The sequence below is a fragment of the Bactrocera dorsalis genome, chromosome 6, assembly GCF_023373825.1.
Source record: "Bactrocera dorsalis isolate Fly_Bdor chromosome 6, ASM2337382v1, whole genome shotgun sequence".
Classification (NCBI taxonomy): Eukaryota; Metazoa; Arthropoda; class Insecta; order Diptera; family Tephritidae; genus Bactrocera; species Bactrocera dorsalis.
Genome location: NC_064308.1, coordinates 41,576,952 through 41,601,866, shown reverse-complemented (window position 1 = coordinate 41,601,866; position 24,915 = coordinate 41,576,952). Strand labels below are relative to the sequence as shown.

At 39.6% G+C, this 24,915-nt stretch overlaps 1 protein-coding gene and 3 pseudogenes across 1 annotated transcript in view; 3 read left to right on the top strand and 1 right to left on the bottom strand.

The window, feature by feature from the left end:
- LOC125779270 (uncharacterized) overlaps window positions 1-24,915 on the top strand; it is a 272,515-nt gene that overhangs the window by 71,693 nt on the left and 175,907 nt on the right. The gene's annotated exons all lie outside the window — the stretch shown is intronic.
- Window positions 18,833-19,028, top strand: LOC125779923 (small nucleolar RNA U3; annotated as a pseudogene).
- LOC125779811 (small nucleolar RNA U3) lies at window positions 21,297-21,491 on the top strand (annotated as a pseudogene).
- On the bottom strand, window positions 22,325-22,520 carry LOC125779922 (small nucleolar RNA U3; annotated as a pseudogene).

The following is a 24,915-nucleotide window of genomic DNA, read 5'->3' as shown; positions in this document are numbered from 1 at the left end:
TAATATGTATACCAAATTTGAACGAAATCGGTGGGGTGGTTCCAGAGATTTGCATATGAACTCATAAGTGGGCAGTGCCACGCCCCCTATAAAAAATTTCTGTACTGTCGAGTTTTCTGCTTAAATACAACATCACATACCAAATTTGAGCAAATTAGCTTCGATATCTACAAAACAAGCAAACAATCGACAGTGGAATAGGAATTGGATTTTTTTTTACAAAATACAATATACGAAATTTTCTCGCTAAAAACCGGAGGCTCGATTTTCATTTTAGACCCATGGTTTCTTGGGCAAATTTTCTTAGAATTCATCGTAGTTTACGATTTTGATAACCGCTTTGTCAAGAAAGAAATTGACCCACTCTAATATACATACATATGTATATTCCGAACTGTCTAATTGGTTTTTCGTATAGAACAGTTGGGTTATTTCTGAGTAGCTGTATGCCGTATTACAGCTTAAACTGTATATTAAACACACATATGCGCATAAATAATTTTATTAAAAATTTAATTGGAAAGGACTCACTTTTTTCTCCGCCAAGGGTTTTTGGGCAATACTTATGTATGTATGTGTTCTCTCTATGTCGTTTTCTCTTTTTGGTTTTTATTTCGTCTTTGATGTATTCCGTGTTTAGTTTGTAGTCTGTTCCCACTTTGCTTGTACTCCTTGTTTGCTCGGCCGTATGTTTTGGGGTTTTGTCCCTTAAATACGTACATATGTATGTATGTACTTATTTTTCTGGTTCTTTTAGCACTGCACTGCACTCTAGTTACAAGTGTGTGCTATTGAGCATTCTTTTATATATGTATATTTTTTTTCACAGCACTTTTCTGTATTGTTTCTATGTTCTATTGTCACCGCTCTTTAGTTTTTATTTTCTTCAGTTAGTTAATTTGTATTATATCGCGCCCGTTTATGCATTATGCTGAGTTGAGGTTTTTACCTTTGTGTTGTGTTATAACGCGCCCGTTTAATGCTATTTGTTAGTATACGAGTATGTCCATAATTTTCTTCACTTTTTAACTTTTTTGTTTTTTCGTTATGTATTGTATCGTTATGTATTTTTATTTTTTCATTTTCTATTATACGTTTGTGGTTTTTAAATATACATAGGTGCCTTTCTGAGCGGCTCGAAGGACCATTTATTCTTTACACTTAGTTTCACTTTGTAGGTGGGGATGTACTTACTTTAACTGCAAAGTACTCGTATGTATTTTATGTTATTTGAGTTAAAGGATATTTCCCTTTTTTTTAATGCAATTTTAGGTTTATATTTTTTTTCCTTTGGCGATTTCACTTGTTACAATAAATTCACAAAAGAATGTTATAATTAAATAAATTGGCCACTGCCGATCCTATTGCGCACACTCACTCGCGTTCGGACGGGATTCCAGCCGTTTTTAACTGTGAAACGATCAGTGGTCGAAAAAAAGGCGAAGCGTTCAGAATACCGGTGTAAAACGAATTGGGAGCCACCCCGATCTAACCAATCCTTTTTGATCGGTTGGGTGGTGAAAAATGATTATGGTGTGCGTGTAGTGTGGTTGGTTTGTTGCGTAGTATGATGATGCAGGTTGTGCGATGAATGTTGTGTTTTGTGCTGAATGTTGTGTTGTGTGCTAAATGTTGTGTTGTGTGATGAATGTGAGTGGTGTGATGAATGTTGTGTGGGGTGAAGAATGTTGCGTGGAGAGGCGAGATGCCCTGAAGTCGCATAAACAAAACCCTTCAATTCTTTTGAAAAGCTGGACCTTCTTGGTTTTCGACCAATAATGGGTTGCTTCTTATCTTAGTAATAGAATTCAAAAATTTATATATAACGATACTTTCTCTACTGTCCCTACAGCCGTTCCCCAGGTTAGCAATCTTGGTCCAATTCTGTTATAGCTATTTATTAATGATATATCATCTGTTAAGTATTCAAGAGTTTTATTATAAACCGACTATGTAAAACTTTTCAAATAATATACTTTAAAAAGTGAAAGAGTCAGTTGCAAACAGACTTAAACAACTTAGATTCTTGGTGTGTTAGAAATTATATGGCATTGAACCATAGATCTGTAAGATCCTACTTCATTTGTAATACAAGACTTTTGCTTGGAGCAAGTAGGCAATTTTGTTGATTTGGGAGTAACTATGAATCCAAACTCAATTTTAATCTTCATGCATCTTCCATGGTTTCTGAAGCTAAATGCGCTCTTAGTTTTGTTAAAATTTGGTCTAAAAAATTTTCTTACTTCAAAATTTTTTTTAGATCTTTGGTGAGACCTACGAGTATATTTGTGTATGCTTCTGAGATATGGAACCCTAGTTTCAAGTCCATTTAGAGAAGCAGAAGTCGGCTCAAAAAAAACTTTTACGTTTTACCTTAAATCACTTACAATCTCTCCCCATATACTAATCGTTTAAAACTGATAAATCTACTTACAGTCTATAGTTCATCATTCGTTAGTTGACTGTCGACGCGGATAGACGTGCGTGCGCATCGTTGCAATTTTTTTCCAAGTGTTTTTTCGGTGATTTTTTCGAGTTTCTTTTGTGCGGTCGTTTATTTACGCAGTTTAGCTGGCACCGTTATTGCCTGGCGCGTGTGCGTAGCGGTTCGGTGAAATTGTTGGTACGATCGTTGGGTGCGGGGTTTATTGACCGCGAGTGTTTTATGCGGGTACACATTTTTGTGCTTTTTTGGCAATTTTGTGTACAAAATCGTCGTGAAGTTACGGTAAGTAATTTAATTATTATTATATTATATACGGACAACGTGGTCATCCACGTTGTTGTTATTGGCGGAAGCTTCGCACGGTTTCAGTGTAGCTCCGTGCTGTTGGCATTCTTGCTGACTGCACTGCCTGTCAGTAGTTCTGTGGTGAGCATCTGGCGGTTAGTTGGCTCAGTGTCAGGTGGGTCTGGACAGGATTGCCCAAAGGGTGCAAGTGTCTGTCCTGCGTTGGAATTGCGACTCCTGTGTGGACCAACGGTCGTAACAGCGCTACCGTTTAGCCCACGGTGCGATTCGGTTCAGTGCCACATCGGTCGACTCCGGACCGTTACGTGGACATTGTCCGTCCGGCGCCCCATTGAGTGGCCTTTATCCGACCACTGGTTGGGGCTGTGGGCTGTTCCACTGCGAGCACGCGATAATCGACCACTTGGGTGGTCGCTGTTACTGAGCGGGCCTGCGCGCGTGTCGCATTTTTCGGCGCGTTCAGGCGCAAACACCTGGAGAGCAGCTGCTCCAGTATCTTTCTGTCCGTGAGCCTTCTGCGCTAGTGGTACGCCAGCGGATCAGTTCTACTGAGGGGTTGTTTGGGAAGTGAGATGCCTCCGGGACAGAAGAGGAGGACGAAGGTTCTCGCTGGAAGCGGAGAATCCGCCGCGAGGGTGAAAAGACGGGAGCGGTAAGGTCTCCACATCGGAGTAAGGCGCGTTTGGGGTCGCCGTGAAAAGAGGGCGGAAGCGCGGGAGGGAGCGAGGAGTGTAGTGGGAGCGCCAACGTGGCCTCCATTGAGAAGGCGGTTACGCGTGCTGGGTCGCCGCGTAACGTAGGGGGAATCGAGGGAGGGAGCGGGAGTGCCAATGTGGCAACCGGTGTCAAAGCGGTTACGCATTCGGGGTCGCCGCGTCTTGTTGGGGAAATTGAGGGAGCGAACGGTGGGAGGGCCAGTGCGCCCACCACAGAGAAAACGGTTGCCAAGCCGTTTAGGACGGTTGGCAAGGAAACGGGTGCCGGGCGTGCCAAAGAGGCCGCAAAAAAGCGGGAGATTTCACGGGGACCTGTTGTTGTTGGGGGTGAGGCAGTCAGCCATGTTGCGGCTGCCAAAAAGATTACCGGGGAGCTGAACGAGCTCGTGTTCGAGTCGAAGAGTTTTGAGGTAGGGACTGCGAAAGGGCTGTTGGAGCTTGCCTCAAAGTATGAGGCGCTCCTAATGACGGTGATAACCGAGAATGCCCATCTTCGCGGTCAAGTCCATGCCCTTAGGGGAAGTTGCGGGGGACACTCCTCGACGCCGAGCAGGTCAATGCCGGCTCCGTCGGCACCAATGCCTGCGCCTCCAGTACCTGCGCTTCAGGCAATCGTACCGGTGACGCCGAAGCCTGTGGAGACCTGGTCGGTCGTGGTCAGGAGTAAGGGGCCCACAACTTCCTCTAAGGAAGTTATTCAGAAGGTGGTGAAGGAGGTGGGTCCCTCACTTGGCGTGAGGGTCCACGAGGTTAGGGCTATCAAGGGTGGTGGGGCGGTTATTCGCACTCCCTCCGTTCTAGAGAGGGAGAGAGTGGCGAATAACAAAAAATTCGGGGAGGTGGGGTTGGACGTCTCTGTCAACCGAAAGTTGGGTCGTCGGGTGGTAGTCCAGGGGGTCCATATGGAGATCCTCCATGAATTCTTCATGGGGGAACTACTCCGGATGAACCTCCAGGACTTCAGCCCGGCATCCCAAAAGACTGACGTGAGGATGGTCAGTCGTCCCTGGAAGGTGGCTGCTGATGGTAGCACCAATGTCGTCCTTGAGGGTACGGACAAATTGATGTCCGCCCTCTCGGAGGCAGGTCGGTGCTACATAAAGTGGTTTTCCTTCAGGGTGCGACCGGACAGCCCCGTCGCTGGATGCTTCCGCTGTATGGGATTTGATCATAGGGTGGCTGAGTATAGGGCTAGGTGAGATGTCTACCGGAGGTGCGGTCAAGAAGGCCACAAGTTTAAGGGTAGGCCAGCTGGGCATCTAATGATGTCAGCTGTCTGCCCTATATATTGTGGCATTGTTGAGCGCGCCCTCGCCAGACATTGATGGGTGGGATCATCCAACTTAACTGTCAGGGCTCCTATGCCGTGATGTGTGAGTTAGGAGGTTGTATGGTAGAGGGTGGGTGCGGTATTGCTCTACTCCCGGAGCCCTAGGGTTGGATGCGAATGCCTCGTCCTCGATGTGGTTTAGTAAGATATCCCGGCATTCGTCTGGATACTAAAGCCACAGTCGAGGCGAGGCATTAAGCGAATGGGTGGTGGCTAATAGCCTCCGCGTGTTGAATGAACCGAGCGAATGGTATACGTTCGATGGGCCTGGGGGCGTGAGCGACATTGACGTGACGCTTATGAACGAGGCAGAAAGTAGGGCTTTTAGTGTTAGCTGGGAGGTTAGGGGAGGGTGGGGATTGAGTGACCATAATTTGCTTCAAATTGTGGTTACCCCTCGGTCCCCTCCCTCACCTTATGAGAGTCCATTGCGGCGATGGCGTACCACTGGTACTGACAGGAACCAATATGGACTCTTGGTTAGGGAAGCGGTATCCGATATACCGTTTAGTGAGTTTGAGGAGTTGGGGGTTGACGAGCAAATTGCTCGTCTATACGGGGTAGTTTGGTGGTTAAATGGTAGGGTATTTAGGAGGTGTGAAAGTCGTAAGATTAGCAAAATTAAATGGTGGACGCGTGAGTTAACCTTGAAGAGGAGGACTGTCAGGCGTTTGAGGCGAAAGTTTCAACGCCCTCGACGGTCCAATTCTGATAGGCTGTCCCAGCTTAGGTACGAATTTAGTTGTGCGGATAGGGAGTATAAAGAGATGTTAGTTAAAGTTAAAGAGGAAGAGTGGAGGAGTTTTGTTAGAGAGGATAGGAACGACCCCTGGGGTCAGGTCTATAGGATCTGCAGGGGTCGTAGGAGGGAGGGTATTACCTCTCTTCGCGTCGGTGACACTCTGTTATCGTCGTGGAGTGAGTGGGCGGGGGTCCGTTAGGTGCGTTCTTTCCTAGGTCGGAGGTGCAGGTACCTCAAGCACAAGAGGTGCCTGTCCCTCCATTAGATGATGGGGAGTTGGGGTACGCCTTTGGCCTGGTTAGGTCTAAACGGTCCCCAGGTTTTGATGGTTTGAACGGAGAGATGTGTAAAAGCTTATGGAAGTTCATTCCGGAATATCTGGAGGCCATTTATAATAAGTGCGTCTGGGAGGGATACTTTCCACGCGAGTGGAAAAGTGCTAGGGTTGTTCCTCTCCTGAAGTCCCCTGATAAGGTCAGGAGCGATCCTCGATCTTATCGAGGCATCAGTCTCTTTCCAGTACTTGGAAAAGTGCTGGAAAGAGTCATGGTGGAACGGCTTCAGGAGCTAACGCGGGGTATGTGGTCGGATAGGCAGTTTTGGTTCAGGAAAGGACGCAGTATAGAGGACGCGTGGTTTCTTGTGCAGAATGTCGTTAGGGAGAATTTCAACAAGTATGTCCTTGGCATATTTGTTGACTTCAAGGGGGCATTTGACTACCTAAGCTGGGATCGAGTGTTGCAACGGCTGGAGGAGCTTGGCTGTCGGGAAATTACTCGTTGGCGGAGTTATTTTTCGGACAGAAAGGCCTCTCTTGTCGGCATGAATGGGAGTGTGGAGATTGGAGTTGTTCAAGGCTGCCCGCAGGGTTCCATCTGTGGTCCATATATTTGGAACCTTATGATGGACACTATGCTTGGGCTGCTCGAGCCACTCTGTAAATGTTGCGCGTATGCGGACGACCTTCTTCTTATGGTTGAAGGTCGCTCGAGGTTGGAACTAGAACGGGCGGGAGGAGATCTCTTAGAGATCGTTAATTCTTGGGGTTTAGGTGTGGAGGTTGACATATCGATGGACAAAACGGTGGCAATGATGCTGAAAGGTAGATTGTCGCCGTTTCGTCCACCGATTGTCCGTGTGAACGGGGTCAGCATCAGATATGTGACGCAAGTCAAGTATCTGGGGTTGACTATAAGTGAAAGAATGTGTTTTACTCCACACTTTGCGAATGTGAAGGAGCGACTGCAGGCAACCGTAGGCAAAATACGACGTATTTTGTGGAGCGATTGGGGTTTCGGACGTCTTGCTGTCCGCACCATATATCTTGGCTTGTTTGTGGCCTGTGCCACATATGGAGCCCCTGTATGGTGGGAGGCAGCCACGACTGTCTTGGGGTCTCAAAAACTCCTCTAAATACAGCGTTGTATGATGCTTGCTTGCTTGCCTGTATGTCGCACCGTCTCAACGGATGCGATGCAGGTGCTATTAGGAGCACCCCCTCTTGACCTGATTGTCATACAGCGTGCTGTTGCATTCAGGTTAAGAAAGGGTTTGAGTATGTCATTGCTGCGGAAAAATTGGATTTCCGACGATGATGTGGAGAGGGAGGGATATCTAGGGAGCAAGAGGCTTCTAGATGATGGGGTTAGGTGTAGGTGGCAAGAACGTTGGGACAAAAGTCCTAACGGCCGAGTGACGTACGAGTACATTCGGGACGTTGGGTTCGTTGAGGATAACCCAGACTTCAGATTTTGTCTGAGTCTGGGTTTTCTGCTTACGAGGCATGGGCCTCTCAATGCATTTTTGAATCAGAGGCACCTATCGGACACGTCGGGGTGTTGTTGTGGGGCAGTTTCAGAAAACGGGTCGCATTTAATTGCGGAGTGCCCGATGTACTCGGACATTAGGGATCTGGGTGGTATGGGGATTAGCTGGACTGATGGACGATTCGATGGTAGTGGTGTGATCTCCACTAGTCGGAATACCGAACAGTTAGGGTTGTTTGCGCGTGAATTATTTAAGCGCCGAAGGCGGTTAGCTGGAAATTAGGACTTTTAGTATTTTGTGTGATTGGTGTGTGTAAGTGATGCATGTATGGTGTCCAACCTCTGGCCACCAGTCCAGAGCAGTATGGAAGCTCAACTGGTAGTAGTTTCGGCTACGAGGTCTCACCGGAGACTTAATTCTGGTACCACGGGGAGCAGGAGCCCTTGGAGGTAACTCCAACCTGCTCATGCGGACTGGGCCCTCAGGGAGTAACATGGTGGTTGTGGTTAAAATCCAAATGTGGGAAGAACTGGCTTTGTCCGTTGAATGTGGAGTTGCATTGCAACCGGGTGCCGGACCCAAAGCACGGCAGAGGTTTTAAATGGGCCTCGAATCCACTTCACACTGCCAATTGGTACTGAAAATGCTTGGCATTCTCAGGGCGCTGATCAACGCATTGATTTGATCCGCTGTGCTTTTGAGCGGTGTGGCTGTCGTCAGCAGGTACCCACGTTAAACACACCGGACATTGTCTATAGTTCATGTCTGTTGCCTGATATTAATTTTAATGTCCCCGTTCGCTCAAACGGGCGGGTCGTCGAAGTTTTTTTTTTGTAGCTAAGTAGCTTAAGGCGTCAGTATGGTAATCCGGCCTTTTTTTTAACATTTTTTTCATAAAAATTTTTATTCTACAATAGAACTTCGTTCACATATCATGAGGTATATCGTGGAGTGTAGAAACAAATCTTTTCAGAACTTCTTTATGACATCTGTCGGAGAAATGGCTGGGTGAATGAGTTACATTTTTTCACTGGCGGACACGATTTGTGATGTTTGGATCATCTGAAGCACAAAAACATAACTTATTCTTAAAAAGTACGTGAATGATTATCGTCCTTAGTAGAATCATGCAAAAATGTTGATAAATAAAAAAATAATTAACCTTTTCATTTTTCCCCATGTTTTTATACATAAATTTTGTGACAACATTGTCAATAAATTATAAAATTATTAAAAAAAAAAGGTTAAGAAGAATCGAGAAGGTACAATCTTCTACAAAAGTTAGCTAGTCGGCTTTCTGAAGACTGGATGAGAAAGTTAAGCAAATGGGTATCGCAGTGAACGAGGTCAAGACGAAATATCTCCTGTCATCAAACAAACAGTCGTCACACTCGCGACTTTTGACGCCACTATTGACAGTCATAACTTTGAAACTGTAGATAAAATTCGTTTATCCTGGAACCAGCATTAACACCAACAATACCGTCAGGCTTGAAATCTTATAAAATATTTTACCTGCTCGATTAAGTTCTGCAGCTCGAATTAGTTTCTCCAGCAGCAGATTGAAGAAGTCGCACGACAGGGAGTCGCCTTGTGTGAAACCTTGTTTGATATCGAACGGCTCGGAGAGCTCCTTCTCGATCCTGACGGAGCTTTTGGTGTTGCTCAGCGTCAACAGCTTTAAAATCAACGAAGAGGTGGTCTGTGTCAAAACTCCTTTCACGGGTCTTTTCCAAGATTTGGCGCATGGTGAATAACTGGTCGGTTGTTAATTTGCCAGATCTAAAGCCACACTGATAAGGTACAATCAGTTTGCTGACGGTGGGCTTTAATCTGTCACACAATACGCTCGATAGAACCTTATACGCGATGTTGAAGAGGTTTATCCCACGGTAGTTGGCGCAGATTGTGGGGTTTCTTTTTGTGGATTGGGCATGCTTTCGTCCGACCATATTTTACAAAGAAGCTGATGCATGCTCCTTATCATTTCTTAGCCGTCATGTTTGAATTGCTCGGCCGGCAATCCATCGGCCGACGCCGCTTTGTTGTTCTTCAGACGGGTAATTGCTATTCGAACTTCTTCAGTTGGGTTTGCCTTCTCTAGCAATACCGAAATTCTAAAAATTGCCAAGAGACACTACATTACTCAAAGCGAAACACAAAATGGACTAGTTATAGAACCAATTACCACCATGACAACTCAGGTTGAGAAAAAACCAAATCAGTACCTTAATTCACAATTAAGGAAATTTCAAAAGTTAAGAAAACTTCCCCCTACAACAAAAAAAACTCTAGAAGATCAGTATTGTGAAGACTTCCCTAAAGCCACAACTACTCGATCAAATAATGGCCGACACGTCGTGCGACTACCACTAGAATCACAATTTTCCAATACTACACCAATTAGTATAAAAAACAAAGTCGGAGTCACCTCTGATGCTCCATATAAAGGGTGATTTTTTAAGAGCTTGATAACTTTTTTTTAAAAAAAAAACGCATAAAATTTGCAAAATCTCATCGGTTCTTTATTTGAAACGTTAGATTGGTTCATGACATTTACTTTTTGAAGATAATTTCATTTAAATGTTGACCGCGGCTGCGTCTTAGGTGGTCCATTCGGAAAGTCCAATTTTAGGCAACTTTTTCGAGCATTTCGGCCGGAATAGCCCGAATTTCTTCGGAAATGTTGTCTTCCAAAGCTGGAATAGTTGCTGGCTTATTTCTGTAGACTTTAGACTTGACGTAGCCCCACAAAAAATAGTCTAAAGGCGTTAAATCGCATGATCTTGGTGGCCAACTTACGGGTCCATTTCTTGAGATGAATTGTTGTCCGAAGTTTTCCCTCAAAATGGCCATAGAATCGCGAGCTGTGTGGCATGTAGCGCCATCTTGTTGAAACCACATGTCAACCAAGTTCAGTTCTTCCATTTTTGGCAACAAAAAGTTTGTTAGCATCGAACGATAGCGATCGCCATTCACCGTAACGTTGCGTCCAACAGCATCTTTGAAAAAATACGGTCCAATGATTCCACCAGCGTACAAACCACACCAAACAGTGCATTTTTCGGGATGCATGGGCAGTTCTTGAACGGCTTCTGGTTGCTCTTCACCCCAAATGCGGCAATTTTGCTTATTTACGTAGCCATTCAACCAGAAATGAGCCTCATCGCTGAACAAAATTTGTCGATAATAACACATTTCGAACCGAACACTGATTTTGGTAATAAAATTCAATGATTTGCAAGCGTTGCTCGTTAGTAAGTCTATTCATGATGAAATGTCAAAGCATACTGAGCATTTTTCTCTTTGACACCATGTCTGAAATCCCACGTGATCTGTCAAATACTAATGCATGAAAATCCTAACCTCAAAAAAATCACCCGTTATTAAAAGTATAAATTTTCGGCCCGCAGGATGGCTTTTGCCAATAATGAAAAAAAAAAGATTCTGAACAAATTCTAGAGCGGTGGCAGACTACTAAACGCAAAAAAAAATATAAAAAAGTTGTATCAAAAAGTAAAAAAATCGACATTTTTCATAACTTTTCAAAAATAAATAAAATCTCAAAACGCTGTTAAGGGATCACCATATATCTTTATATAATAATATGCTGGTTTACTATTTTAAAACAATTTTTTTACAAGTGGAATGTTTTTCTTATACATCGATTTAAGGTATACAAAACGTTGTGATCCCTGTCTCGCCCTCACATAAGTCAAGTTTGTTTATATTAGTTAATGTTTTCTAAGTCTACGCCTTTGATTTCAGCTGCAACCTTTTGCAGCTCTCTTTGTTATTTCATGTTATTCTACCAGGCTTGTGATTTTATGTGTGTTATTTTTTTTATATTTTTTTGCATTTATGTGTATGTACATTCGTGCATATTTAATTATTTTTTGTTTTTTTTTTTTTCATCATACATATGTATTCATATTTGGTGTAAACTTTCACGCTTATATATAATATTGTTGCGAATTTACTCCTTGCTAGTTTACTTTATTAGGTTCGTATCTCTGGATTGACAAATAAAACCAAAAGCCGTTTAATTCACTTCAACAAAATCTCTTTATTTTACAACTCGTCTACACTATAGCAGTTTACTCTTAGCACTGGTTGATTACGTTGGCGCTGCCACGGCTTATATAGCCACGCACTCCTCGCTGATGTCGACGTGTCCTTCTAGAATATTGCGTCTGGCAATTATAAGAACATAATGCTATACGGCCCCAAATGCAGCTATTGTTTAGACAAGCAGACAGCCGCGGCGCCAGACGCAGCAATTGTTTAAGTCGACAAGCAGACAGCCGCGGCGCCAGATGTCTACAACAAGACAAACACACGTAATGCTATTCCATATACATACAGCTATTGTTCATAATAAGGGATGCATATAGCAATACAAATACAACTTAATACTACTTTTGTAACACTGCCCTCCACTTAAGCCTAATCGTCCCGATTAGGCACAAATCCTGTTGAACCAAATGGGGCGAGCCTCTCCAAATGTACTACTTTCATTTTACATCGTGCTTTTACATTTCTTTGTATGCGGTATACCACGTCATTAAATCGTTTCATCACCATATAGGGCCCTTCCCAGGCTGCCTGCAATTTCGGGGACAAGCCTTTCTTTCGAAGTGAATTGTACAACAGGACCAAATCACCTTCTTCAAAACCTTTTGAATTCGCCGCTTGATCAAACCGATCCTTCATCTTATTGCTCATCAGATGCGTGTGCTGCCTTACCATTAGATGCAATTCATTCATTTTTTTCTTTAAGGCAGAGCAATAATCTCCATCATTTCTTACAGCTGCAGGATTCGTTCCAAACTTAAGATCAGCAGGGAGTCGCAGATCAGATCCGAAAATAATCTTCGCTGGCGTGTAACCAGTTTTCTCGTGCTTCGCTGAACGATACGCCAGCAGGAACATCTGGATGCACTTGTCCCAATTCCGTTGATCTTTATCAACGATTTTCCGCAGATGTTCTTCGAGCGTTCGGTTGAATCTCTCTACCATCCCATCTGATTGTGGATGTAACGCTGTTGTCCGTGTCTTGTGGATGCCCAATAATGTACAAACTTCTTGGAAAATGGAAGATTCGAAATTCCTGCCTTGATCTGAGTGTAATTCGACGGGCACTCCGAACCTTGTTATCCAATTTTCTACAAACGCTTCGGCTACTGTCTTCGCTTCCTGGTTTGGTAAGGCATATACTTCTGGCCATTTACTGAAATAGTCCATGACAACCAGTAGATATTTGTTTCCGGCCGTACTGGTTGGGAACGGACCTGCAACATCCATTGCGACTCGTTCAAATGGTGATCCCACGTTGTACTGTTGCAGCCTACCGCGACTTTTGACTTTGGGTCCTTTAGCTGCCATGCACTTTGCACAATTACTTATCTATTCTGCTAAGGAATCTCGACAACCAATCCAGGGTCCTACAGCTGATTGATTCTGATGCGGTGAGGAGTCCAATCATCTTCAGGTTCTATATTCAGTAATCCCACGTCGATTATACCTTCTTTTCTTCTGATTTGGAGCAATGTTTACATTCAAGTGGACAAGGGCGACGTAATAATGCATCCGCATTTTTGTGGTGAATCCCATTTCGGTGTTCTGTTTCGAAGTCGTAATTCTGTAATCTTTCGATCCATCGTGCAATTTGGCCTTCCGGATTCTTAAACTGTAATAACCATTTTAATGCTGCATGATCAGTCCTCAGCAGAATCGTTGCCCATACAAATACTTGTGGAAATGTTTTACACATTCCACCACAGCTAGTAGTTCTTTTCGCGTCACACAGTAGTTTTTCTCTGGTTTCCCGAGTACTCTGCTGTAATACCCAATTACTCTTTCTTGCCCGTCGATGAGCTGAGATAGGACACCTCCAATTCCATAAGCGCTTGCATCTGTATCCAGGATGAATTTCTTTCCAGGTATTGGATAAGCTAACATCGGTGCCGTACAAAGTAGTTCTTTGAGCTGCTCAAACGCTTTTTCTTATTCCAACTGCCATACAAACGGGCGATTCTTCTTTGTTAAATCATGTAAACTTCTAGCCACGTTCGCAAATCCAGGTACAAAACGGCGGTAATACGTGCATAAGCCGAGGAAGCTGCGGAGTTCATGTATGTTGGTAGGTCGAGGCCAATCTTTAACTGCTTTAATTTTTCCTTCCTCGGTGTGAATCCCCTCAGTTGACACTTTATGTCCGAGATATGTGACCTGCTTCTTCCATAATGAACACTTTTTGGGATTCAAGCGTAATCCGGCTGATGCTATTCGCTGAAAGACTTCCTCTAGATTTTTCAGATGATCGTCAAAACTTTTTCCCATGATGATAATGTCATCAAGATACACCAAACATGTCTTCCAGTTGAGTCCTTTTAACACATGTTCCATCAGTCGCTCGAACGTTGCAGGCGCATTACATAACCCAAATGGCATCACAGAGAATTCCCATAACCTGTCGCCCATACTGAAAGCGGTCTTTTCACGGTCACATTCATCAATCTCGACTTGCCAATATCCACTTTGTAGATCTAATGTAGAAAACCATTTCGCTCCAGACAAGGTGTCTAATGTATCGTCGATTCTCGGTAGAGGATAACTGTCTTTCTTTGTGACATCATTCAACTTCCTATAATCTACGCAGAAACGGGTGCTACCATCTTTCTTTTTAACTAAGACGATAGTTGAGCTCCAAGCGTTTTTCCTACCAATATGGGTGTAACTATTTTTGTTGGTTCCACAATCCACAATTCTTTAGTCCCACCTCCTCCATTCACTTTAGCCCATACAATCGCCTCAGATTTTGGTGGAATACTCTGATTATCATCAACAATTACCCTCTTACTTTCAACGTTGGTCACATATCCGGTGTTTATAGGCATCTCCATGTTCTGGCAAAACAGCATTTGCTTGTTTAAATCCAAAGTAACCCCGTGATTAATCATGAAATCTACTCCCATTATAATTTCATCCGTGATTTCTGCTACGATGAAGGTGTGATTAACTACCAGGGTACCAATCATCACTTCGCAAAACACTTTTCCCGCAACAGCTGCTTCCTCTCCGGTGGCCGTTCGAAGCTTGCAACCGACTAATGGTTCAACCGTTCCTCTTACCACATTCGGTCGGATAATTGAATGTGTGGCACCAGTATCCAAAGTAAGCGTTGACAGTCGTCCATTTACGATACCGTTGATAGTAAGATTGTTGTCATGGCGACCTATTTGTGATATCGAGATGGCGGGGCAAATAGTTGTGGGAACCAGCTCACGCCCCTTTGAACTGTTCCGTTTTAGTTTAACGACTTGTGAGATGTGGATGCTCCGTCCTCGTTATCTGTTGGTTGTTTCCGTTTTGATGGGTTTACTTTTATATTGCAATTTAGGGCAAAGTGACCCGCTTTTCCACAGTTGAAACATCTTTCTGTTGTATTTACTCACGGTGCAGCAATTGTCTTCAGAGTCTTCAATATTTCTTCCATCAGCGCCGGTTGTTCCATTTCAACCCTTTGTACTTTGTGTGCTGGTTTACTTAGTAGGGAAGGGCGTGCGAAACCGTTTCAGCAAACGTTCTTTTTGGCAATGCATATGTGGCGCGTTTGGTGTCCACATCACGAATTCCATTTATGAAACATTGAATTTTTACCCTCTCAATGTAATCCACAGGTGCATCTGCATTTGCCAAATGAGCCAGTCGTTCTATTTCAGTTGCGAACTCTTGCAATGACTCGTTCATCTTCTGACCCCTAATTTGCAGTTCGATCTGGTATATTTGTTTCCGGTGCTCACTACCATATCGTCTTTCTATCGCACTCATCAATGCCTCATAGTTGTCCCGTTCACAGTCTGGAATAGTCTGAAGGATTTCCTTTCAATGATACAAACAAGGACGCCACTTTGTCCGCTGCATTCCAGTTATTGGCCATTGCTGTCTTTTCAAACTGAAGTTTGAAAATTTGAAATGGAATACTTCCATCGAATGTGGGTGCCTTCAATCTTGGATTATTTGTTGATGGTGCAGGGCCATGCAGTTGCAGTTCTCGCATACGATTACTCAGTTGAAGAAATCCTGATCTTAAATTTTCTTCGTCATTTTTTATTGTGCTTAATTCGTCTTCAAATTTTGAAAATTTCTCTTGCACTTGTGTATTATTTTCTGTAATCTGTTGTACCAAATGCTTTTCTAACTGCGTATTATTTTCAGTCATTTGTTGTGTAAGGCGAGACTCTAACTGTGATGTATTTTCAGCTATTTGCGTCATTTGCTGTGCCAGACGATTTTCTGTTTGCACTGCATTTTCTGCTATTTACTTAATAGCCACTAACAGCATGTTCGTGTCTACACTTGATGATGTTCGTTGTTCTTCCACCTTTGTAGAAGTTCCTGGCCCATCAAATTCGAACTCGTCCACATTAATTCCATCCGCTTCCATTGCTTCACGTAATTGTGCCTGCAGATCCGCATTTTGCCCGCTTATCGGCAAATTACGCTCCTCCAGTTCCTTTTTTAATTGCTGAATTCTCAATTCTCCGAATTTAACCATCTTGAATTTGGATTATTTGACAATCCCACTTCTGACACCAATTGTTGCGAATTTACTCCTTGCTAGTTTACTTTATTAGGTTTGTATCTCTGGATTGACAAATAAAACCAAAAGCCGTTTAATTCACTTCAACAAAATCTCTTTATTTTACAACTCGTCTACACTATAGCAGTTTACTCTTAGCACTGGTGAAGTAATATCACTTATCACCAAAGTAAATGTAATAAAGCTTCAGTATCTACTTCTTAGAAGCTTCGTTAACAAAAATCTTGATATTAACTTTTTACCCTGCTATGATAACAATTTAAAGGAAAAGCTGTTATTCTGAGCAAATAAAGGTCTCAGAACCTGATGTTGAAGTTGAAATAAAAAAATTATTGCAACTTATTGCATCACAAATGTTATTAATGAACGGAATGAGTCCTCTAATTACTTATTATTAATAGGAATATGTGGCTTTGATGACAATTCTGGTCAGAGCGAATATAAGCAGAAATTTGAAAATAGTAATTTGGAGGACAATAATTTATTTGTTACGACATATGCCCATAACTTCATATGAGTATGTGACAACCCACACCGAACAAGACGAAACGAAAACGCATATTCGTGCTTTGACTTGTTTGAAGAGCTGTTGTCAAATTTCTTATGTATTTTTATACAACCAAAGCACACCAAATGCTACAAAACCGTCTTTGTTGCCGATCAATACTTGCTGAGCTACGGCGCAACCCACACTGAATAAAACAGACAAGACAGAAAAACACGATTCGTTGCTTATAGCTGAACCGTTGTTTTTCACAGGCAATATGTTATAACTAATCTTTTTGCAGGTGTTATGCTTCTGCGGTAGCTTGTATTTTGCTTAAAAATTAAATGTTTTATTAAATACAGCAAATATTCGAATCCTGCATCCTTGTGAAATTTCGAAATTTTCTCGGATGAATTCTCAGTTCAGAAATCAGATGTGTAATAATATTTTTTGAATCGCGCTTCTGGTTTAACTGATGCACCCACCATTCTTTTTTATTTCTTTCAACTCGTTCACTCAATAATTGAAAATTTTCGTGTCCTTCTTTTTTCCTTTTATTTCAATGCACCCAGGCGAGACGAAAAGACAAAATGTCGCATTGTTCTTCGGTTGGCGTGGGTTAGAGCACAAGACGTTTTTATGTCTTATTAGTCAAAGACGGTTTTGACTAATCCAGTGTGGGTTCAGCCTAAATTTACTTCAAAACATTCCTGGTATTAGCTTCCTTCGATAGTCCGTACAATTTTAATTAACGCTGCCCATTGTTATTCAATATGCACCAGTTTCAATTGGAGAGCTCTCAGAAGAATCTGCTGAGTCAAGCAATAAGGACGTTAAGATGTATCGACTACATCATATTCGAAGGAACTAACAGATTACTACAAATCAGGACTTGCTCAATCGATTGCATTTGAGATTAGATCCTTTCATCACCAGTCAAAGAAACTATCATGCAAACGTAAATTAATTTTATTAAAATCAGTTTTTGATTTAGCCGAATAATATTCAAAAATTTCCTATTTTCGTTAATCAACTTTTTTAACTTAATATAATTAATTTAAATGTATTACCATCGGCAGTGGAAGTATTTTTTGAAGTTATACTTCTTATACGAGTTCGGAAAAGGTTGCGATAGATTCAGGTTGCGCAACCTTGCTTGCGAAGATGTTCGAACAGCAAGCGAAGCGGTGACAATCGGCGATCGTTTGTTCGTTTATTTCGGCACAGCTCGGCCGACACAACAACAAAACACAATGTTGCCAGGCTTATGCTGTTGTTGTTTTTGTAGAACAATGTTTCAATTTTTGGTTGGTGACATATTCACATGTGTGCGCATATGTATGTTTGTATGCTTGTGCATTATTAAAGTTATACAAGAATGATAGAATATAAGATTACGACACTAGTTTACCGTTAGTTTTTTTCGGTTTAGCTCTTGACAATTCTTACAAAAACAAATACATTGTGCAACAATTTCGTGACGTCACACTTTTGCGTTGAGAAAAACAAGCATAGAAATGCATACAAATTGTCAACAGAAAAGTAAACACTTTTGGAAATTCCCAAAATAATATTAATTCATTCGTCTTTGCAGGAAAAATTTCAGTGGAATGTTTAGAATATTGTTGCGAGAAAAGATATATGTATGTAAGTAGTTTTAGGCACATCCACAATAAATAGAGTAGCATGTGTGGAAATTGTTCAAATGAAGAAAACCAGTGAAAGTGTACTGTTGTATTTATTTAAATTTCTAAGCATAAATTATTTATTTTTATTATTATTTTTATTATTAATTTTTTAAAATGAAATGTGCAGTAGCTTATTGTAATAATAATTATGTAATTAAAGGATCGAAAACGAGTTTTTCAGTTTTTCGGCCGATTTAAAAGTTGCCAAAAAATGGGTGTTATTTTGCAAAAGAAATGATATATTTAATACTAAATCCTCTTTAATTAATTAATTTCACAATTCTTTTATCATAATTTCATACATCTGAAACATCTGAACTTATAATATATGTATATATTTATATACAACACAAGAAACGTCTTCTCCATTTGAATCACAACTTAATAGACAATTTTATTATCAATAGGCCGATATATTTCTTTAGAAATGATTCAAATCTTTTCACTCAACAATATTCAATCGCTGTAATAAAACTTTTCATTAAAATCGAAAGAATTAATAATATTTTGCGAATTTACAAAAGTGTTCACTTTTCTGTTTACAATTTGCAAGCCATTTGACAGTTTTTCTCTCTTGTTCTTCTCAACACGCAGCTATGACGTTTCATAATGGCGGTTGTCGTAATCTTGTATTCTATCATTCTAGGAAGTTATAGTTCTTTTTCTTTCGTTTGTCTTTCTGCGAATTCTCAACTATTTTGCGTATCTTTGAGTTGAAATACTCTGCGTTGGCCGTTGAAAAATTAACACTATACTTCACAGAATCATTTCTGTGTGTCTTCATTTCCAATTTTGGAAATCGATCCGCGATGACGAGGTATATCGTTTTATCTGACAGTAGGTTTAAGAACTTCATTTCTAATTTTGTCTTGTGGCGTATTAGAAATGATGTTTCTTCGAAAATCGTTCGCTTGCAACGGATAAAACGACTTCTGAGTGGTGATTTTAATGAATAAATTCCTTTTGGTTGAAATACTCTACGATGGCCGTTGAAAAGTTAAGACTATACTTCTCAGGATCATTCTTTCCTTTAATTTCTTCAAAAAAATTAATGACCTTTAGAAATATGCATATTTGCATTATTTCGTTGTCATTTCCATATTCGTAGCAATAGAATTTCTATGGCATAAGTAAAGTAATGAATTCCGATTGTCACCCCTTGCCGCTGTAGCAGCTTCGCCTACAAACATGCGTAAATATGTATGTATGTATACGTATGATCGTACAATACATATCGACGCAGATTTTTACGAGAAGCACCGGAAAGTTGTGTAATTTATGATTTTTAGCTTTTGCCATCGTCGCGAAAAGACGACTTGTTGGCAAAGGCATGCTCGGGGAGATGTTACGGCCTCTGTTTTTATGAATGAAGCGCCTGCGCTTGTGGATTTTGCGCTTGTTTTTGATGTAAAATTTACTACACTTGTTCTGCGCCAATTTGGCTGCCATATTGACTTGAGAAGATCAATTTTTTGTTGGTGACATATTCATATGTGTACGCATATGTATGTTTGTATGCGTGCATTATTTGTTTGGCAATGTATGCAAATATATGTGCTTATAAGTATATATGAATGTATGAACATTCAAGTCAATGCGCGCACTGTAATAAGTATATTGATAAGTGATGAAAATATGATTTCAATTTCTGAACGCGCACATGCGTATACATACACTGATATGAGCATGTGCAGATACACAAGATAGTATAGAAGATGTATGCCTTTTAACATCGTATACTATACAAATAAATATTTTTCTTACTAATAGAAATTAAATTTATCACAGCAATATACATAATATACATATACATAATATTGCTGTGATAAATTTAAAAATTAAAATAAAGAAAAATATTTATTTGTATAGTATACGATGTTAAAAGCAAAAAATTAAAAATTTATTCTGTCGGGATTCGAACCTGTGGCACTTGTAGCATCTTGACTTTCCAAGCGCTTACCACCAACACCACCATTGACACTTAGCTTGCGCTGACATAAGTATGATTTGGTTATGCATGTACATAAGAAACATAATATGGTTCTAATAATTTTGTTTAAGTATAGAAATATTCTTTTGTAGAACATTTGCTTTCGCAAACATGCAGACAAATGTGCAAACGACATAATATATGTATGTATTATTGTTTCGCATTTTGCTTCTTCTATAAGAAACATATGATGGTTCTAATAATTTTGTTTAAGTATAGAAATATTCTTTTGTAGAACATTTGCTTTCGCAAACATGCAGACAAATGTGCAAACGACATAATATATGTATGTATTATTGTTTCGCATTTTGCTTCTACGCCAGTCAAATTTCTTTACAAAAATCGGCTGAAATGTGTGAGAAAATAAAAAATGGACAACTAGGGCAAATAATTTTTAAAAAATTTATTGACAATTAAATATAAATGAAAATACATGTAAATTTACTTAAATTTATTTAAATTTATTAAAATTTCGTTTCGCATTTTTCGGCACTTTCAAATTAATTAATATAAGTAAAATTCACGACTTAACCAGCACACGTCTTATTCGTGCAAAATTTCCAACTTTATGAAAATTGGCGCAATTATTGACACTTCAATTTTATGTAAAGTTTAAAACATGTTTACATATGAATATATGTATAATATATTTGATTTTGGCGCAATTATTGACACTTGTTTTAATATACAAAAATGGGCCAAAACGAAACAATGAATTACATAAGTACTTTTGCATGTCAATATGGAAATGCCGACGGCAAAACGCAAAGGCATATATTGCATATATTTACATACAAGCGATTTCTTGGTTGAAAGTAAAAATTGAAGCATGAGAAATTGAAATGCCGACAGCAAAACGAAATTGCTTACATTCGTACATTGCTTATGAATCATGAAAATATCATCATAATGTTTAGGTAAATCTTTTATATATTTAAAATGAGTTATTATAAAATAAGGTCAAATTAACATTAAATAATTTGAAAAATAATAAATCAAAAATAAAAGAGTTCTACATACATACTTCCATCCTATGGAATATCAAAGAAATCATTTTAGAAATACATATGTTTCTGTCTCTTCATATTCTCGGTTAGAATATGTGAGAGAATTGTAAAAAAAGTTAAAATTGCGAGGCGAGTTCCGACCTACAATGTTAACAAATGCGGTGAGTTCCCTAATTTTAATCTATCAAATGTTCGCAGTCCAACCCCGCACCTTCTCTATACTTTTAAGTTCTCTGGTCAGTCTTCATTTACTTTCTTTGAAAATCGACCCGCGTTGACGAGGTATATCGTTTTATCTGACAGCGTGAGGTTTAAGAAGTTCATTTCTAATTTTGTCTTGTGGCATTAGAAATGATGTTTCTTCGAAAATCGTTCGCTTACAACGGATAAAACGACTTCTGAGTGGTAATTTTAATGAATAAATTCCTTTTACATGTTAAAAGGCATACATCCTCTATCCTGTCTTGTGTATCTGCATATGGTCATATGAGTGTATGTACGAGTATACGCATGTGCGCGTTCAGAAATTGAAATCATATTTTCATTACTTATCAATATATGTACCTACTTATTACATGTGCGCGCATTGACTTGCATGTTCATACATTCATATATACTTATATGTACATATATTTGCATACATTGCCAAACAAATAATGCACGCATACAAACATACATATGCGTACACATATGAATATGTCACCAACAAAAAATTGATCTTCTCAAGTCAATATGGCAGCCAAATTGGCGCAGAACAAGTGTAGTAAATTTTACATCAAAAACAAGCGCAAAATCCACAAGCGCAGGCGCTTCATTCATAAAAACAGAGGCCGTAACATCTCCCCGAGCATGCCTTTGCCAACAAGTCGTCTTTTCGCGACGATGGCAAAAGCTAAAAATCATAAATTACACAACTTTCCGGTGCTTCTCGTAAAAATCTGCGTCGATATGTATTGTACGATCATACGTATACATACATACATATTTACGCATGTTTGTAGGCGAAGCTGCTACAGCGGCAAGGGGTGACAATCGGAATTCATTACTTTACTTATGCCATAGAAATTCTATTGCTACGAATATGGAAATGACAACGAAATAATGCAAATATGCATATTTCTAAAGGTCATTAATTTTTTTGAAGAAATTAAAGGAAAGAATGATCCTGAGAAGTATAGTCTTAACTTTTCAACGGCCATCGTAGAGTATTTCAACCAAAAGGAATTTATTCATTAAAATCACCACTCAGAAGTCGTTTTATCCGTTGCAAGCGAACGATTTTCGAAGAAACATCATTTCTAATACGCCACAAGACAAAATTAGAAATGAAGTTCTTAAACCTACTGTCAGATAAAACGATATACCTCGTCATCGCGGATCGATTTCCAAAATTGGAAATGAAGACACACAGAAATGATTCTGTGAAGTATAGTGTTAATTTTTCAACGGCCAACGCAGAGTATTTCAACTCAAAGATACGCAAAATAGTTGAGAATTCGCAGAAAGACAAACGAAAGAAAAAGAACTATAACTTCCTAGAATGATAGAATACAAGATTACGACAACCGCCATTATGAAACGTCATAGCTGCGTGTTGAGAAGAACAAGAGAGAAAAACTGTCAAATGGCTTGCAAATTGTAAACAGAAAAGTGAACACTTTTGTAAATTCGCAAAATATTATTAATTCTTTCGATTTTAATGAAAAGTTTTATTACAGCGATTGAATATTGTTGAGTGAAAAGATTTGAATCATTTCTAAAGAAATATATCGGCCTATTGATAATAAAATTGTCTATTAAGTTGTGATTCAAATGGAGAAGACGTTTCTTGTGTTGTATATAAATATATACATATATTATAAGTTCAGATGTTTCAGATGTATGAAATTATGATAAAAGAATTGTGAAATTAATTAATTAAAGAGGATTTAGTATTAAATATATCATTTCTTTTGCAAAATAACACCCATTTTTTGGCAACTTTTAAATCGGCCGAAAAACTGAAAAACTCGTTTTCGATCCTTTAATTACATAATTATTATTACAATAAGCTACTGCACATTTCATTTTAAAAAATTAATAATAAAAATAATAATAAAAATAAATAATTTATGCTTAGAAATTTAAATAAATACAACAGTACACTTTCACTGGTTTTCTTCATTTGAACAATTTCCACACATGCTACTCTATTTATTGTGGATGTGCCTAAAACTACTTACATACATATATCTTTTCTCGCAACAATATTCTAAACATTCCACTGAAATTTTTCCTGCAAAGACGAATGAATTAATATTATTTTGGGAATTTCCAAAAGTGTTTACTTTTCTGTTTACAATTTGTATGCATTTCTATGCTTGTTTTTCTCAACGCAAAAGTGTGACGTCACGAAATTGTTGCACAATGTATTTGTTTTTGTAAGAATTGTCAAGAGCTAAACCGAAAAAAACTAACGGTAAACTAGTGTCGTAATCTTATATTCTATCATTCTTGTATAACTTTAATAATGCACAAGCATACAAACATACATATGCGCACACATGTGAATATGTCACCAACCAAAAATTGAAACATTGTTCTACAAAAACAACAACAGCATAAGCCTGGCAACATTGTGTTTTGTTGTTGTGTCGGCCGAGCTGTGCCGAAATAAACGAACAAACGATCGCCGATTGTCACCGCTTCGCTTGCTGCTCGAACATCTTCGCAGACAAGGTTGCGCAACCTGAAGGTAGCGTTAGATTCATATTGAGCAAGGTTGTGCAATTTGCATTTAACGTAACATTTTCCGGTGTCGTATAAGAAGTATAACTTCAAAAATATTTATTTGTATAGTATACGATGTTAAAAGCAAAAAATTAAAAATTTATTCTGTCGAGATACGAACCTATGTTAGCATCTTGACTTTCCAAGCAATTGCCACCAACACCACTATTGACGCTTAGGTTGCACTGACTTAAGTGTGATTTGGTTATGCATGTAAGAAACATACGATGGTTTTAATAATTTTGTTTAAGTATAGAAATATGCTTTTGTAGAACATTTGCTTTCGCAAACATACATACAAATGTGCAAACGACATAATATATGTATGTCTGATTGTTTCGCATTTTGCTTCTGAATATCACTAAGAAGTATAACATCTTCCGCACGTAGGGACTCCACGCACCTTTTTTCCGCTGATTCCATACAAGTCAAGCCCACAAATCGCTATATATAATGTGTCATATCTAAGCACCAAAAAAGGTATGGAGCTGTAATTTGTCATAGAGGATTGCAGTACCAAGGGGCATCTGTGGTCTAAAAATTTTAAAAACTGGTTGTGATCTCGCCCTCCCATAGATTTAATGCACATAATCTAAACAACTAACCTACTATATCCAAAGCCTTCTTCTGGGGTAGATACCGCTTACCCGATTATAGCCGAGTTTACAGTAGCCCACCAGTCGTTCTTCTTTTCGCTGTTTGCTGCCAATCAGAAATTCCAAATAAAGCCAGGCCTTCTCCACCTGATCTTTACAAGGGAGAGTTTTTCATTCAGGCATTTTGCCTTTTGTACAACTAATGGTTTGTACGTATGCCATATTATGACCAGAAGTTTTCGAAATCCACAAAAAACTGTTCTGCTGGAGGTAATACCAAAACGTACTTAAGGGAGGGTAATGCTTTCATTCTAAAAAAGGGACTTTTTTGCAAATTTATTTCTTAAATATGGGGTAATTAAGTCTGTAATCTACCAACGTATTAGGATAGAGCATGTCCTTAGAAGTAGGATATAGTGGGTTAGATTAGATTACATTATTAAATGAGGATTATAAGCGGTTCCAG